General features: G+C 41.3%; 1 protein-coding gene across 1 annotated transcript in view; it reads right to left on the bottom strand.

Annotated features, from left to right (window-relative positions):
* KALRN (kalirin RhoGEF kinase) overlaps positions 1 to 15085 on the bottom strand; it is a 532592-nt gene that overhangs the window by 129112 nt on the left and 388395 nt on the right. The window lies entirely within an intron of this gene.

Genomic DNA, 15085 nt, shown 5'->3' with positions numbered 1-15085 from the left:
AACAAAAGCCAGAAGGTGATTCATGAACCACAGCCCTCAGCCCCTAACCTGTACCCTGCAGTCAGCAGCTGTTTAAGCCAGTACAAAGCTGGGGGAAGGTGTCCCCTGCTGGGTCTGCTGCTGGGGAGGTGTGGGGGTAGCAGAGACAGGGTGCCGTCAGTCTTTCCAGTGCCCCCGCACACACTGGCAGCCTGCACGGTGGAGGATCCTCCGTGATGTGCAGTGCCTAGCTGTGAAGGCAAAGACCAGCCAGCTGAATGCCACTTTTCCCATTTTATATGTAGCAACAGATGCAGAACATGGCCCTTTACCTTTCTAAGGAGAATCAGTTAAATTCATATGAAAATCAGGTCTCACTGCATTATCTGTAGCAAGCCAGGAAGCTGAAGTTTCTCTGTGTGTGTTTCAGTTTACTTTCTTCTCTCTCTATAAATGTCACACTTCTAACTGATGGTTTAATAACTCCAACTCCAATTTTAAAGGAACTTCACATGGTTTGGTTAAGGAAAGTGTTCCTTCCCTTGGGTAGACCCCCTGCTGTCCTTTTCTATTGACTCCTCAAGATCACGCAGTAAATATCAACACTGGAAAACTTTTAGAAGTAATAACGCCAACTGAGGCCCAAGACCTGTGGGGCACAGCTGGTTCCCACCCTTAATTCTTCCTGCAGTCTCTGCAAGCTGAGAAGGCTCAGCACCTCTAGAGACAGTGCCCTAAAGACATGACAACAAACCCAACCGCCTCTTGTGAAAATAAATAACCACCAGCCAACACACAGCTTTTCTCTACGAGAGTGGAAAATACGCATGTGTGGTCCAGCCATGTTCTTTCAATAATTGTTTATTTGCAAGTACGGTCAGGAAGTGATGCTGTAGTGTCAGGAAAAATGAACCCAGGGAGAAAAAGGCTTGTGGAGTTGCGCCATACGTTTCACACCCCTCTGTTTCTCGCCCACACACATTTGAGGAGGGTGAATTTGATTTTGATTGTTGGTGGGTTTTAAATTAATGCAAGATCCAAACAGAAAAATAAAGTTTGTCTGGATAGCAGCAGCACTGTGATTCTGGAAACCGAGGCTTGGGGGAAACTTTGGATGCCTCTCTCTCAGCTGTAGGTTGCCAGGCAGGCATGTGGTTTACAAGGTGGGGAGAATGCTGACTCCAAGGCAGTGAAGAGCCTCCTGGGGCATCCTGCAGCAAAAATACTTGGCTCCAGAATAAATACTGCCTCAGATTACTGAAAAGACAGTAGAACTAGCAAAAGCAACCAGAATAGCCCTCCCCATAACTCAAAGCCTTTTCTTCCCTACTTGACCTAGGGATGAGAAGAGGTAAACCCTTACTGGGATCTAAGGGGAAAGAGAAAACAAAATAATGATACATTGTGTGGTGTGATCTCTTCCTCCTGTCCCCTCACGTCTAATGTCTCCATTTCTCACACGAGCTCTCACTTCCCTCCGCTGCCTGCCCAGCTCTGTGCTTCCCTGTGGCTTGCCCTCCATGTTCCTCTGCCTCCTTCTATTGCCTCCCAGTCCAGTATCTACGTTCTTGTGATGCTTCGTGGTCCTTTATGCTCACAGCTGTACTCAACCAGGCAGCACACAAAGACTGAGGTAGATGTCACCTTGCCCAAAGAGTTAAAATCAATTAACTCACTGTCTGTCTGCTCCTTTTTGCCCATAATCAGGCATCACACCTTTTATGAGGCCATGCCATAAAGGCCTCCTCAACTTGAGAATGTGTGAATGAGTTTTATATAGGTTTTATACACAGGTTTGGATGGAGAAATGGTTATGAGGAGACAGCAAGCTGAAGAGAGGAAAAGTAAGAGCTGAGACAGTAGGTTGTGAAATTTTCCAAGAACTGATCAGCTCTGGAGACAAGCAGTCTTGTTGAATCCCCAGGAACTGATAAATTCAGCACACCAAGAGTCAGCCAAATCTGGACAAGGCCACGAACACACATTAGCATCAAAAACTGGTTGTATAACTCAGACTAGATCCAAGAAGGCAATGGATGCTGCATGCAGATATACACTTGATGAAAGGAAGGACCCTTCAACAGAATTTCTGAACACCAGCCTAAGAGCTACTACACACCAGTACAACTCCTCACTGCTGAATTAAAGTTGTTCTTATAAATATTGTTTGTGATCTATGTTTTCCTGACTTGATCCCCTATATGAAGAAAAAAGGGAATTTGCAACTGTCTCCCTTTGTCCCCCTCCTTCAAACACAGTTTTGTCTCCAATATCAAACCTCTTGCTAATATTAACTTTGAACTTGGGTGATGTCCAATGCCCTCTAACACCCTTGATCAATGAACTTAACAGTGTTGCTCAAAGACCTCTTCTTAACAGTAATTTCTGATCTCATTTAAACTTTTCTTCCTTTCTAGACAGTTATTCTGTGTTATCCCTATATGCCCTTTTTAGCTGGACCCATGCTGTTCCACGGTTTTCTAAGTTTCTTGAATAAACCTGGCACTTTACAGCTAATAAGCTTTAACCACACAGAAATGATGAATTCTAAAAGTAAAAAAATCTATGCCAACAAGAAAACATATTGTTCCTCCAGAGGGATATATATTTAATATTGTACAGCCAAATCAAACAAACATGCTGTAATCACCAGAATGAAACCTCAGAAACAACTCAAAACAACAGCACAGGATAAATAAATATGAACTCAAGTTCTTTGAAGAACAGGAGGAGAATGATCAGGTTTAGATGAGGAACAGCTTATTGCTTAATGACAACATGGAAGGTAGAACTTGAGATGAAAAAAAACCCCAAACCCCAAACTAAAACTCTTCTTTAAAACAAGTTCTGAATCCTGCCTGCTCCTTTCTTTCTAAGCCTTGCACATTAGATGATCTAGTGGTGGCCCAAGAATGGCTACAGAGACAACCCCAGAATATTGATGGACACTTCCTATTCTATTTATGGCTTCATTTTGCGGGACCATATAATCTATCCACTTTTAATTAACCCTTTTGTCCCTTCTATCAACAGAAAAATTTGTGAAAACAGCATGACACTGAGCCAGGAGTATCAATTTCATGTCTTGAGCAGGCTTGTTTACCAAGTGGTGCTCAGACCTTTTCTCAGCAAGTGCCAGTATACTCTCATTAGATGCGACAAAGTTAACCCCGAGGGCAGCCTGAGGAATCACCTCACCAGTGTCATAGCCCAGTACTGTCATTCTATGCTGTGCAAGAAGTGCAAGAACAAAAGTGAAAAGGAATTGTTCATGAGGAGAAAGGGAAGGAATTAGTGGATTATTTACAGGTCACTGAATGTTAATTTTGATAAGCAATAATGAGGAAACAGCCTTTAACGTCTTACAGTTCAGCTTGCACTCTCATTAGCATATATTTAGAGGAAAAATGAACTCGGCCACTTGATCTCTTAATGTATGTATTTTTATCTAATGATTACAGATGGAATCTTGCTGGAAAAAAAGACCATTTTTGACTAACATGAATCAGTTTTAACTGTTTCCCATTCACTCAAAGATCCATTCAAATCGAGAAGCTCCTCTGCCATTTGAAGTCCAACTCAGTTTCTAATGTAACATAAACGGCAACAAATCTTTGACATCTGATTCTTTGAAAATCACAGCACATTTATAAAAGTCAAATAACAGCTGGTCTCTCTTTAGAGCTGAAAAACAGAATATCCTTTAATTCTTCTGTGCAAATCAATAATTTATTTGAATCCTTCTATTTTAAAAATCACTCGAGTTGGTGATGTCTTAGAAAGATAGGGATTTTACTGCACTTCCTTCCTTCTTATTCTGTTTTGCTTGCATCAAATGGATTCACCTAAACATCCTCATAACTTAAACATCCTCTTTCTTCACAGCAGGCATCAAAACATCTTTTTTTGTTTGGTAATATAGATTTATTGATATGGAGCATGATTTATTTCCTGTCATTTAACACCATAGTGTAGTCCACAGCTGAGTTTCAACTGTCTCTACAAGGGCAGCATTCTGCATCTTACTCCTGTACACTTTAAAATTACAGCCATTCTATCTAAGCAGGATCACATGTTCTTCAGAAATGTGTTGTGATTGACAGATACCACATTTGCAGTGAATTTAGGATATCAACTAAGACAACTTTTAGTTGTGCGCCTTGCACCTGCAAGGGGAACGTGTTTATTGGTACATTAGTATAGAATCTGATTTTCACACTGCTTGCAGAAATAGAAAGGAGATATCAAGTGGGCTGCCACAGAAACTACATTTAAATACCCTCATGAATGTGTTGACCATGGATATTCAGAGAGATACAATGTTCTCAGGAGAGCTTCAGCCTGAAGGAGTTCCATACACTTATCATAGAGGACTTTACTTATATTTTCAAGTGTTACTGATGTACTTATTTTCCACTAAAACATTCATTAGATTAAAATGATCTAAGAATAAGACTGAAAGCATGCTGAATGGTGATCCTTATTTCCTGAGTGAAAAAAAAAAACCCCTATGAAAATCAATAACAAGTGTTCTTTATGAAATGGATAGCAACAGAAATGAAAATTTACAAAAGAATGCACTTTACAAAAGAAATGGAGCATACTGTTATCTGCCCTGGGTGTAACTGCCAGTTATGCATGGAGGAGAATGCTGAAAATAAATCTTTGAAGAATCTTTCCCTAGGACTACACTTTCAGGGACTTTCAGTTGGATCTCTTCTCAGCATCTAATCATCCAACTGAATCTGGATTAATATCTGCAGTTATTTATAGCTGCAAATAAAAAACTGGGAGAGGTGTTAAGAAAATAGCTGCTGCTTCTGCACCGCTCTGGAAATAAACTTGTGAGTGCTGACCAGTTACCCTTCACAGACCACCAGAGGAATGGCTTTCCTTTGGGGACAGAATTATGTTCAAGCATTTTGAGAGCAGAGGTCCCACTAAAGTTCAATAGCACTTTCAGAAATCCCAGCTGAGATATTCAAGATGCATGGCAAATTTCATGCGTGCCTTCTATGAAGTTATTTCCTGGGAATATTACCCAATGAACAATATGATTCCTATTTCCATGGTCACTACAGATGTTCCACATTTCCAGATACTCATTCATTTTTGACCGTGAAATGAAACCTGCTCCACAGTCAGCAAATTCTCCATAGGCAGGAACTCTCCATAGGCAGCTTGTTGGGTTTTTTTTTCTTCTTTCAGAGTGTATTAGGCACATTAGAAACAATTACATTGGGATTAAAACTTTTTTGATATTATTCATATTACTTTAAATGTTCTATGAGGTGAGAAAGACAGAATCCCTTGCAAAGCTTGTGCTGCCTTCTTTCCTTTGTTTTGGCTTTGCTATATTTTCACAGTGATGAAGCCAGGGTGGTGTGAAACACTCAAATCTCTGGGAAATTTCTTGCTAAAATTCAACTACTGGATAAAAAAAGGGGGCCTTTGGTGAAATTCATCCACTGTCATCATCTCTTAGGTAGCTGTGGGGGGAATTGTCCAGCCATGCAGTACAATAAGAAACGGGTAAGGCTCCACTACATGGTTAGGACTTTAGAGAAAGCTCCCTGAGCAATTACTTTGAAGTTTGCAAGTGCTTCCAACAAGTGTCATATTCGAAAAGCAGCTGCTCATATTTTACTTTGTTTTTCAAAAGAACGCATACACCTTTTCTGAGAAAGCTCTTTGAAACAAGACAGCCTGTCTTTAGTGCTACCTCCCCCCACAGCTGCAACAAATACTTGCTGGCACCAACAGCAAACATCCCTACTCTCAGCAGCAGTTGCACCCTTGACAGGTGACTTCTCAGAGGTAAACTTCTCCATCACCTACTTGTTACATTTAGAAGTGGGTGCTGGAAAAAACAGATAACGTGTAATTCAAGCCAGGATTAAACCTGGCGGAAAACCAACGTTGCTAAGAATTACTTTTTCCCTTGTTTTGAAATCTGGTTCCAATCCAGGGAAGACCCAAGTCCATTTTTTCAAAGCTCTCAGAGGAAAAAAGGGCTTGGGAGATTTGTGTTGTAGGCAGTGCCAGTATTAATACCTGTGCTGCGGAGCTGGAAATCCTGTGCTACATGCATTACAAATCAAAAAAACAAAGAGCTGTCAACTGACTCTGCTTGTAGGTGACAGGTGGGTCAATTCCTGTAAAGCTGCAATTCCTGTAAAGCTACATAGTGACCAGTGTACAGACAAAAAAAGGCAATGTGAGACCTATCATCAAAGTCTCCAAAACAGAGATTAAGTTATACCAAGGCAGAGCATAGGCCTAGCACTGACTCTCTGGGCAAGGGACAGTTTTAACTATTTGGATCACATCTGGAGTTCAGAGTTGTCTGTGAGTGCCCATGCAACTTTGCACAATGAGTCAAATAAGGTGTGTGTAGCACTTCAGTCCTGGGATGACCTCATTTGGAAATCTAAAGATGTAATTTAAACCTTGTCTGTTTGAGTGTGTTATATTTCACTCCAAGGGCCTCAAGTTTTTTTTCCAAAAGACTGAAAAATCTTGAATGGAGACAGGCAAGTCCAGCCCTGCAATTCAAAAACTGGAACATTTCATGATGCTGGCAGTGCTGCATTCCTGATAAGAAATACAGGAAGCGAAGAGAAAATCCTTACTTATACTTAGGAAAAGGAGGAGGAAAAAAAAAAAAGGCGCCACAGTAATATTACTGAGCATAAATGATTAGAAAGGCAAGTTCATGTCAAAGAAGGCATTGCTAGCAGAGATAAAACAGTTTTATTTTATCAGCTCCAAGTGTCACTTCAATTACTTTGGTTTCAGGGAACCGTTCACAGTAAAAAAAAGATACATATATTTGTATATTTTTCCCAGGGAAGAGTTGAATTTTGCAGGAGTCCTAGCCAAGATTCAGAGCAAGAATTGAGAGGAAGTCTCCTAAAGCCAAAGGAAATTTTAAGAATCTACCATTAGAGAGAGATAGAGATGTCAGCTCCTGGTTGAACAATTTATTTCCTTGAGAAGATAAACGTTTTGCTGCTACATGACAGTATCTTGAAAAGAGTTAACAACCTATAGCTAGTGAGCACTCAAGAAGGCTAATTAAAGTGCCAAAATGTTTTATGTCAGGTTTTCCTTTGCTAGCTATTGTGTTCTCCCTTTTCCACAGGTGAGGGCAGTAAGAACTCAGTGTGACAACTGCACTAATGCTAGGCAGCGTCCAAGCAATAGAAATATATCCTCTGGGGTCATAATTCACTCCTTTTTTCTTTATCATATCTTCACAGAAAAAAAAATCACTTAATAGTCAGCAGTCATTTTCTATCACATAAATTTAATTTTACTTGTGGTACCATAATTCATCAGTCACTATAAGGGAGTAGCACTCCAGACAGTACAGTACTGAATTCTGGAACATCACTTGCCTGGACAGGATCAGTGCAGAATAACCACAACAATACTTATATAAATGAGACCAAATCAATCCTTTCCTTTGCCCTTTAGAAACTCACTGTTGTTAAATCTAATCTAATTTACTGAGAGTAAAATACATAGGTTGGAGGAAGAAATCTCTTCAAGTCAATGCCCAGCCTCACCTGGCAGACAACTCTATATGCATCACCTTTCACAGGGCTCCAGAAAACAGGCAGATTTCTAAAAAAATACACCAGATTCTGTATTTAATTAACTACCTGCTTTTCCGCCCACTCCATATTCCCATGATCATGCCCTCCCTTAGCTCTGCCATAGTCAGAGTTTACATCATACCTTCCAACTTTCTTCGCATCAGCTACAATCTATAGCAGCCATTATCCATTGGCAGAACAGCTTTCCACTGACGGTGTTTATTATTCAGTTCAGTCCCACTGCTCAAGTACTGCATAGACTCCAGTCCATAGTGATACATGTTTTGACCATACACAAGCACTGCTGGGGGTCAACAGCTCTTATCCCTTGAAATTCCTCCAGTGCTGCAGTAGGAATGTGTCTCTTGCACATGGCTCAATACAGAACTCACCAGCAAAGATGGAAAACACCAAAACCCAGATCATGGCATGCACACATTGTGTCGTAATAATGCCAGAGGGATAGAGGGCTTGGATCACTAGCTGTGTAAATATTTTGTAAGAGCCTAGAGAGGATTTAAAAAACCCTAGTACCAGGGGTTCAACGTAATAAAAATTGCTTCAGGAAAGTAAAGTATATAACTGAAAGCTTGTATTGGTTTTATGTGGCAAGGTTTTGGTAGCGGGGGGGAGTTACAGGGGTGGCTGCTGGAAGCTTCCCCTGTGTTCGAGAGAGAGCGAGCCCATACCAGCCGGCTCTAAGACGGACCTGCCGCCGGCCAAGGCTGAGCCAATCAGTGATAGTGGTAACGCCTCTGTGATAACATTTTTAAGAAGGAAAAAAAGTTGGGAGAGTGAGAAACAACCGCCGGAGAGAGGAGTGAGAACATGTAAGAGAAACAAGCCTGTGGACACCAAGGTCAGTGAAGAAGGAGGGGGAGGAGATGCTCCAGGCGCCGGAGCGAAGGTTCCCCTGCAGCCCATGGTGAAGACCCTGGTGAGGCAGGCTGTCCCCCTGCAGCCCATGGAGGTCCACGGTGGAGCAGATCTCCACCTGCAGCCCGTGGCGGACCCCATGCCAGAGCAGGTGGGTGCCCGAAGGAGGCTGTGACCCCGTGGGAACCCCACGCTGGAGCAGGTTCCTGGCAGGACCTGCGGATCTGCGGAGAGAGGAGCCCGTGGAGCAGGTTTTCTGGCAGGACTTGTGACCCCATGGGGGACCCGCGCTGGAGCAGTGTGCTCCTGAAGGACTGCACACCGTGGAAAGGACCCACGCTGGAGCAGTTCGTGAAGAACTGCAGCCCGTGGGAATGGCCCACGTTGGGAGACGTTCGTGGAGGACTGTCTCCCGTGGGTGGGACCCCACGCTGGAGCAGGGGAAGAGTGTGATTAGCCCTCACCCTGAGGAGGTGAAGTGGCAGAAAATAACGTGTGATGACCGTAAACCCCATCCCTGTCCCCCTTGTGCCGCTGGGGGGCTTGGTGGAGAAATCCAGGAGTGAAGTTGTGCCCGGGAAGAAGGGAGGGGTGGTGGGAAGGTGTTCTGAGATTTCGTTTTATTTCTCATTACCTTACTCTGGCTGATTTGTAATAAATTGAGCTAATTTTCCCTAAGCTGAGTCTGTTTTGCCCGTGATGGTAATTAGTGAATGATCTCTCCTGTCCTTATCTCAACCCGCAAGCTTTTTGTTATATTTTTCTCTCCCCTGTCCAGCTGAGGATGGGGGAGTGATAGAACGGCTTTGGTGGGCACCTGGCATCTAGCCAGGGTCAACCCATCACAAAGCTACAGAATACTTTAATAGCATTGAAGAGAGACAATAACACTGAAGACAGACAGAAATCTGCTATACAGTTTTTAGTTCTGCTTGGTGTATCAGTCCGCTTGCTGAGAAACTAAGTAGAAATTAAATTGTCAGCTCAGTCAGAGACAGTGCTCTTGTTAGCAGACTTAATGTATGCATTTGCCTTACGGTATTGTTTTTAATTTCTCCGTGTCTTTAGTTCCCTCTCTGAAAATGGCAATCTCTCTCATTTTTATCCCAGGTCTGCATGTACTGTATTTGACAAAGTAATGTTTCATATTGACATTAATTTTTTAAAATGTTTTTTCCTTATGTTGATGTTCTTATTTCAAGGGGATTTTCATTGAAAGATTATTATTATTGCATTATTTTGTAGTAAATACTTTCATTTCTTTAAGCGAGCTTTTACAAGTCATTCCACCTTTGAGAGGAGCCTTAGGCTTGCTGCTGATTCCAGGCCAGTCTGAGAGCACAGAAGAGAAGAGAAGAATGTTATTAGTACCAAAAGCAGAGAAATCTCTGGTGGCATCAGCTTTATGATCCAGGCAGAGCTGATGTGCAATGCTGGTAGTAGGAAGGATCATGGTCCTGGTGCTAGCATGCCCCAAAGGGCTAGTCCCACTTTCAAGTGGCTAGAGAGCTGAGCATGTGTGTAAATACAAATTTGCAACTAGACCCTACCCCGAAGTGCCTATGACTTCATGTCAACACAAACCACGCAGAAACCCACATTTTATTTGCAGGATCCACGTCCTGCGATGGGGAGAGCAGGGCACACACTGTGCTGGGCTGTTAGGTCAGCTTTACACTAGTGTGAGGGAGAAGACTTTTTCCTCAGTGACATTTAGGGAATGATGCCAGCCATCAGCAACCAGGAGCTCCCTACTTGCTGTAGTCAGGTTTCCCACTCCCACTGCTGGAATGAAGTGGTTGAACTCCAGCTGATGGGATCGACGGTTTCAGAGAAGGGAGTATTTGTGAACTTCCTGCTCACCTTAACATACTTCATTTGTTTGTAAGCTGCCCAGTGAGAGTGGGATCTCTGGCTTTTGAACTTTGGGTTTAGGCACTTTAATTTCAATACTTAATTTCCAGATTAATTTATGCTGGGAAGCAATGATTGACCACTTTGTATTGTATACGTTGATGGTGGCATCTAATAAACATAGTAATTTTCCTTATGTCCTCCTTGTGAGGAATGTAACAGAACAAGTTCCTTTACTGTTGAATGAGTGGGAACTTCCATTTGGTAATTTTGGTTTTTTTAATCAGCACATATTAACACCAGGCAATAGTTCAAGGAAATACTACCTATTTAGAAAAACATGCAGCATGTTGGTGCACAACTTTATGGAGTTCAAACCCAAAATGATTAGTAGCCTCATGGAAGAAAGTGGGGGATCAAGGCACTTCTCGTATCTGTGTTACTTGGAAAGGAAACTTCCAAGGAACTGAGAATTCTTCGTAACGAAGAGTCTGAAGCAGTACTTCCAGCATCAGATCCTAACTTCTGCTTCAGTAACAATATCACAGGGAGAAAGCTATTTTACCTTGATTAGAAGCTTTTCAAGAAAAGAGAATACGCCCCTAGGTGACTTTTTCCAACAAGCCTTAGTTCTAAAATCTCCCCTCTTACACCAATTACCTTCAATTAGAAAAATTATTATTCCCAGATTTTATATAATACCACCGATGTGGAAGAGGTCAAGATCTCAGTCTCATGACTGCTGAAAGATGAGCTGAGGCCAGTATCTAATGGAAAAGATAAAAGTATATCATGTATATTTATTTTTAGAGAGTAAAAACTTTTCAGTTCACATTTCAGAGCTTTTTTCCACATCCAAAAACAACAGGAGGAAATGAGAACTGCCCTCCTCAGCATTCTGCAAAAGCCAACAAAAAAAAAAAAGCCATTAGAAGATGGACCAGTATCACCAGAAACATCTGTTTCACAAGCCAATAGATCAACGGGCTTAACAAATGAGAATGCCCTGCATGCTAGCATTTTCTTTATGCACTTCCTCACTGCTTTGAATCCAAATATAAAGACTGAAATCCTGTCTACTGTGAATTGAATAGGGCAAGGATTTCTCCCTAAGGAGAGGTTTTTAGATAGCATGCTGAAGAGGGCTTACTGTATAGAACAAAAGCTGTCTAGCTTGCCTTTTGGAAAAGGATGAAGAAATTTTGCATAGTAGGTTACCTAGGACCTGACTTGGATGCTCAATGGGAATTACACTTACTGTAATAGTATTCATCATCTATTGATTCTTTAGCACTGAGTCCGGTTCATGAACCCACTTTTTCCCTTCTATATAATACTTATATAATTCCAAATTACAAACAAAATAATTATTTTTCTGTGTATGAAATATTTTAGATTATGGATTGCACATAGAAAAAGTCATAGATTGCAAATGGAAGAATAAACATTTTATATGTTCTCTCTTTCTTTCCTTTTACAAAAGTGCAGACACAGACCACACCTGAAGTCTGTGTTTCTACTATATAGTATTTAATGAAAATTAAATGTTTGAGCCCAGGGATAATTGCTTTATATATTCTTGAGAGAGAAAAATCCAAGAAAATTACAGATATTAAGGACTGAGATTCAGATTTAAGAAGCTACTTAAACACGTATTTAATTTAAAAGACAGAAGTAAGCTCTTTTTTTTTTTTTTTTTTTTTTAAACAGACTTGGACTATTTTTTTTTAATCTGAAGAGTCTCATATAATCACCTGACCACTGCCTGCAGCCAGGAAAGCCTGAATATTTAATAACTTAGTAACACTTCCGGAGTCAGCCATGTAATTAAGAATATTTTCAAAGCAGAATCTGCCACCATAAAGATTGCTATGAATTTCCTTCAATATACAAAACTGGGTCTGAATTTGGGTCTGTATCCCACGTTTGGACAACACAGGACAATGCTATAATTAATGCACAAATTTAATGTTTGCAAGAATTCCTGTCTCCCCCCCCAAATTCCTAATCCAAACAAGAAAAAAAAAAAAGACAAGTGCAATGTGCCATCAGGTGCAATTTGTGACGGCATCCAACATGCGAGTGACAGAGTAGAACCAGGACTCAGCTCTTCTGGCCCCCAGTCAAGTGCTCTATCCTCTACACCAAATGACCCCCCGATAAATGTTATGGCTAGGTTTAGCTGTCTTGAGAGAAAGCAAAATCCTTGCTGAATTTACAGTAATGTTATCTCATTCCACATAACAACAGAAAATCTTCTGCCTTTTTAAGAGTTTGAAATGTAAAGGTAAAGCTTTGCTCTAGGGCTGCGCCATGATGAGAGAGGAGACAGAAATCACTAGTCGTAACCCAGAGGGAGTTAGCTCACAAATAGGTTAAAAGAAATACATGTGACTTGAGGCACAAGGAGTGTTATTAAGCAGAAGAGCTACTTGAAATTGGGAATCTTGTAGAGGTTGTGGTTTTCTTTGTCTAAAATGTTGCTTGGCATTCTTGTCTGAATGTTCAACTAATGCATTAGGTAATCCTTAGGTGTAATAGCAAGATTTAGGGAAAGAACAAAGTGTGTCAGCTAAATCTTTGAATTCTTTTGCCTTCAGAGAGTAATATCAACTCTTAAATGTTACTCGAGAATTGTTTCTGGCACTGAGTTAATACACAGATGGTTCCAGCACAGGATTAATCTGCTGCCAACCTGGCACACTGCTGGCACTGCAAAGCTCTTGCATGTGTTTGTAAATGAGGCTGCTGTGAACAGCCAGAGTTTTTAAAGGTAGGAGCTCTTTCTCCAGGCTCCTCTGGATGGACAACTCACTGGGGCACACAGAGAGGTCACCCACAAAGCCTAGAGCTGTGAAAAAAACTCAGAGCCTGGATCTGAACTCCTGGGAATAACTTTGCTGACTATGCTGGAGTTAAATAGGCAGGGAAACCACCATTTGCTGAACATATCACCTGTCAGCGCTGTTATCAGTACTACATGAGTTAATTAGAGCATATATGTAACAGTGTTTACCAAGCACTGTCAACTGTGCCAAGAAACCGTAACGAGAGAGCATGATATGGCACAGTCTTCCAGTGCCAATAACCCAGTACCAGTCTATGTGAGAAGATAAATCTTCCTAGTCCAATAAGATTCACTCAGACCATCCTAGAAGATAAGCTCAACTACACACTGGAGGAAAAAATAAAATCCCATTTTAAAGCTAGAGAGTAAAATAACTTGAAACGATAGAGAATTGTTCCCATGTGGTAAAACGTCACCACTAGGAGTCTTGGGTCTCGGATCCTTGCACAGCTTTGGGATCTGCTAACGGAGTCCCCTCACAGCAGATGCTAACGTGTGCTAAGGGCTTCTTGCAAGCAGCATAAGAACCTATGTTTGAACCGAGACTGAACGCAGGTGTGCCTCCATGCCGCTTCAATGGGAAGTAACACAACTCGGCTCCATCTGTCATTAATTTGGGTAATATTGTGTAGAAAAACTGAGAGAACTATAAAGTGATGCAGGGAGTTCATTTTACTTGGAGCAAAGACACAGTAATGCAGCACTCTGGGGGCTAAATTCTCCACAGTATTCTGGCATTAGCATCAGTGACAATAAGGAAACTGTTCAGCAGGAACTGCCTCTCTAAGGATGATACAGCAGTTGCTCAGATTCAACAAAGCACATACAAGTATATTTAGGCTTTAGCTGTACACTGGAATTTGTTTCTATTCATTAAATGTATATAAGGACACATGAACACACAGATAGCCTTAAGTCAGCAAGTGAACCTACTCACCTTAAAAAAGTAAAAAAACATGACACAACCCTAGAACTGATTTAGCCTTTTCCCAGTGGTAACAAATTTTTCCCTTTACAATCTGGTGCTCAGTTTATCTCATAGACATTCACCCTTCAGTTCAAACAAGGTTTTAGATAGAAATTCCTGTAACCCCTTCCAGTCTTGCATCCTTAAACCATCTGTTGCCATGATGGGCTGTCTTTCAGGATACAGCCTGACAGTTTCCTGTGCTGTTGGCACTATGGACCTTGTATGCAGCTACAGCATGAAATATGGAGCATCTTACCTAGACCTTACCTGTCTACCATAATCCAGGCAACCGAGTCAATGGGCTTGGGGCAAATGAGCAAAGCTTATGTGAATTCTTAAAATTAAGCATGAGCTCAAGTACTCTACCAAGTCAGGGCCTTTCTCAGGAATGATAAATGTGAAAAACATGGAAAAGCAGGGCAAGTCCATGTGGATTGAAGACATAAGAAAACACTTCTTTGACATCGGGTAAAGTATTTGCATACATTACAGTGGCCTTTGGATTGAGAGGATTAATAGTTTTCTAATGCACATTTTTGGTCAAAAAAGCAAAAGCATGGGAATACACCTTTAAGATAAATACAACAGGTGGTCTTACAAAGGTAATTTATTTGCAATTAACTCCTATTTCCGAGTCCAGCTTTCAAAATAACGTCTTCACTGAACCTTACCTGTGAACTTTACAACCATAAAATTGAACTCTGATTTTGTGAAGACACCCTTCTACCTTGTGTAAGTGGCAGCATAATTAAAGCTCTGACAAACAGATAAATCCATAACGGTACTGCAGAATTCATCCTTTTGCAAGTCACACATGATTTCAAAACAACACATGAAGACAATATGGACATTCTTTCAGTGGATATGACAAACCCCATCAGCGTAGCTAAGGTCAATTATTACTACCAGCCCATTTACTCCTACCAGCAACTGCTAATTCAGCTAAAAGACCGCAGT

The sequence above is a fragment of the Buteo buteo genome, chromosome 5, assembly GCF_964188355.1.
Source record: "Buteo buteo chromosome 5, bButBut1.hap1.1, whole genome shotgun sequence".
Classification (NCBI taxonomy): domain Eukaryota; kingdom Metazoa; phylum Chordata; class Aves; order Accipitriformes; family Accipitridae; genus Buteo; species Buteo buteo.
Note: the sequence above shows the minus strand (reverse complement) of the source record. Positions and strands in the feature narration are given on the sequence as shown.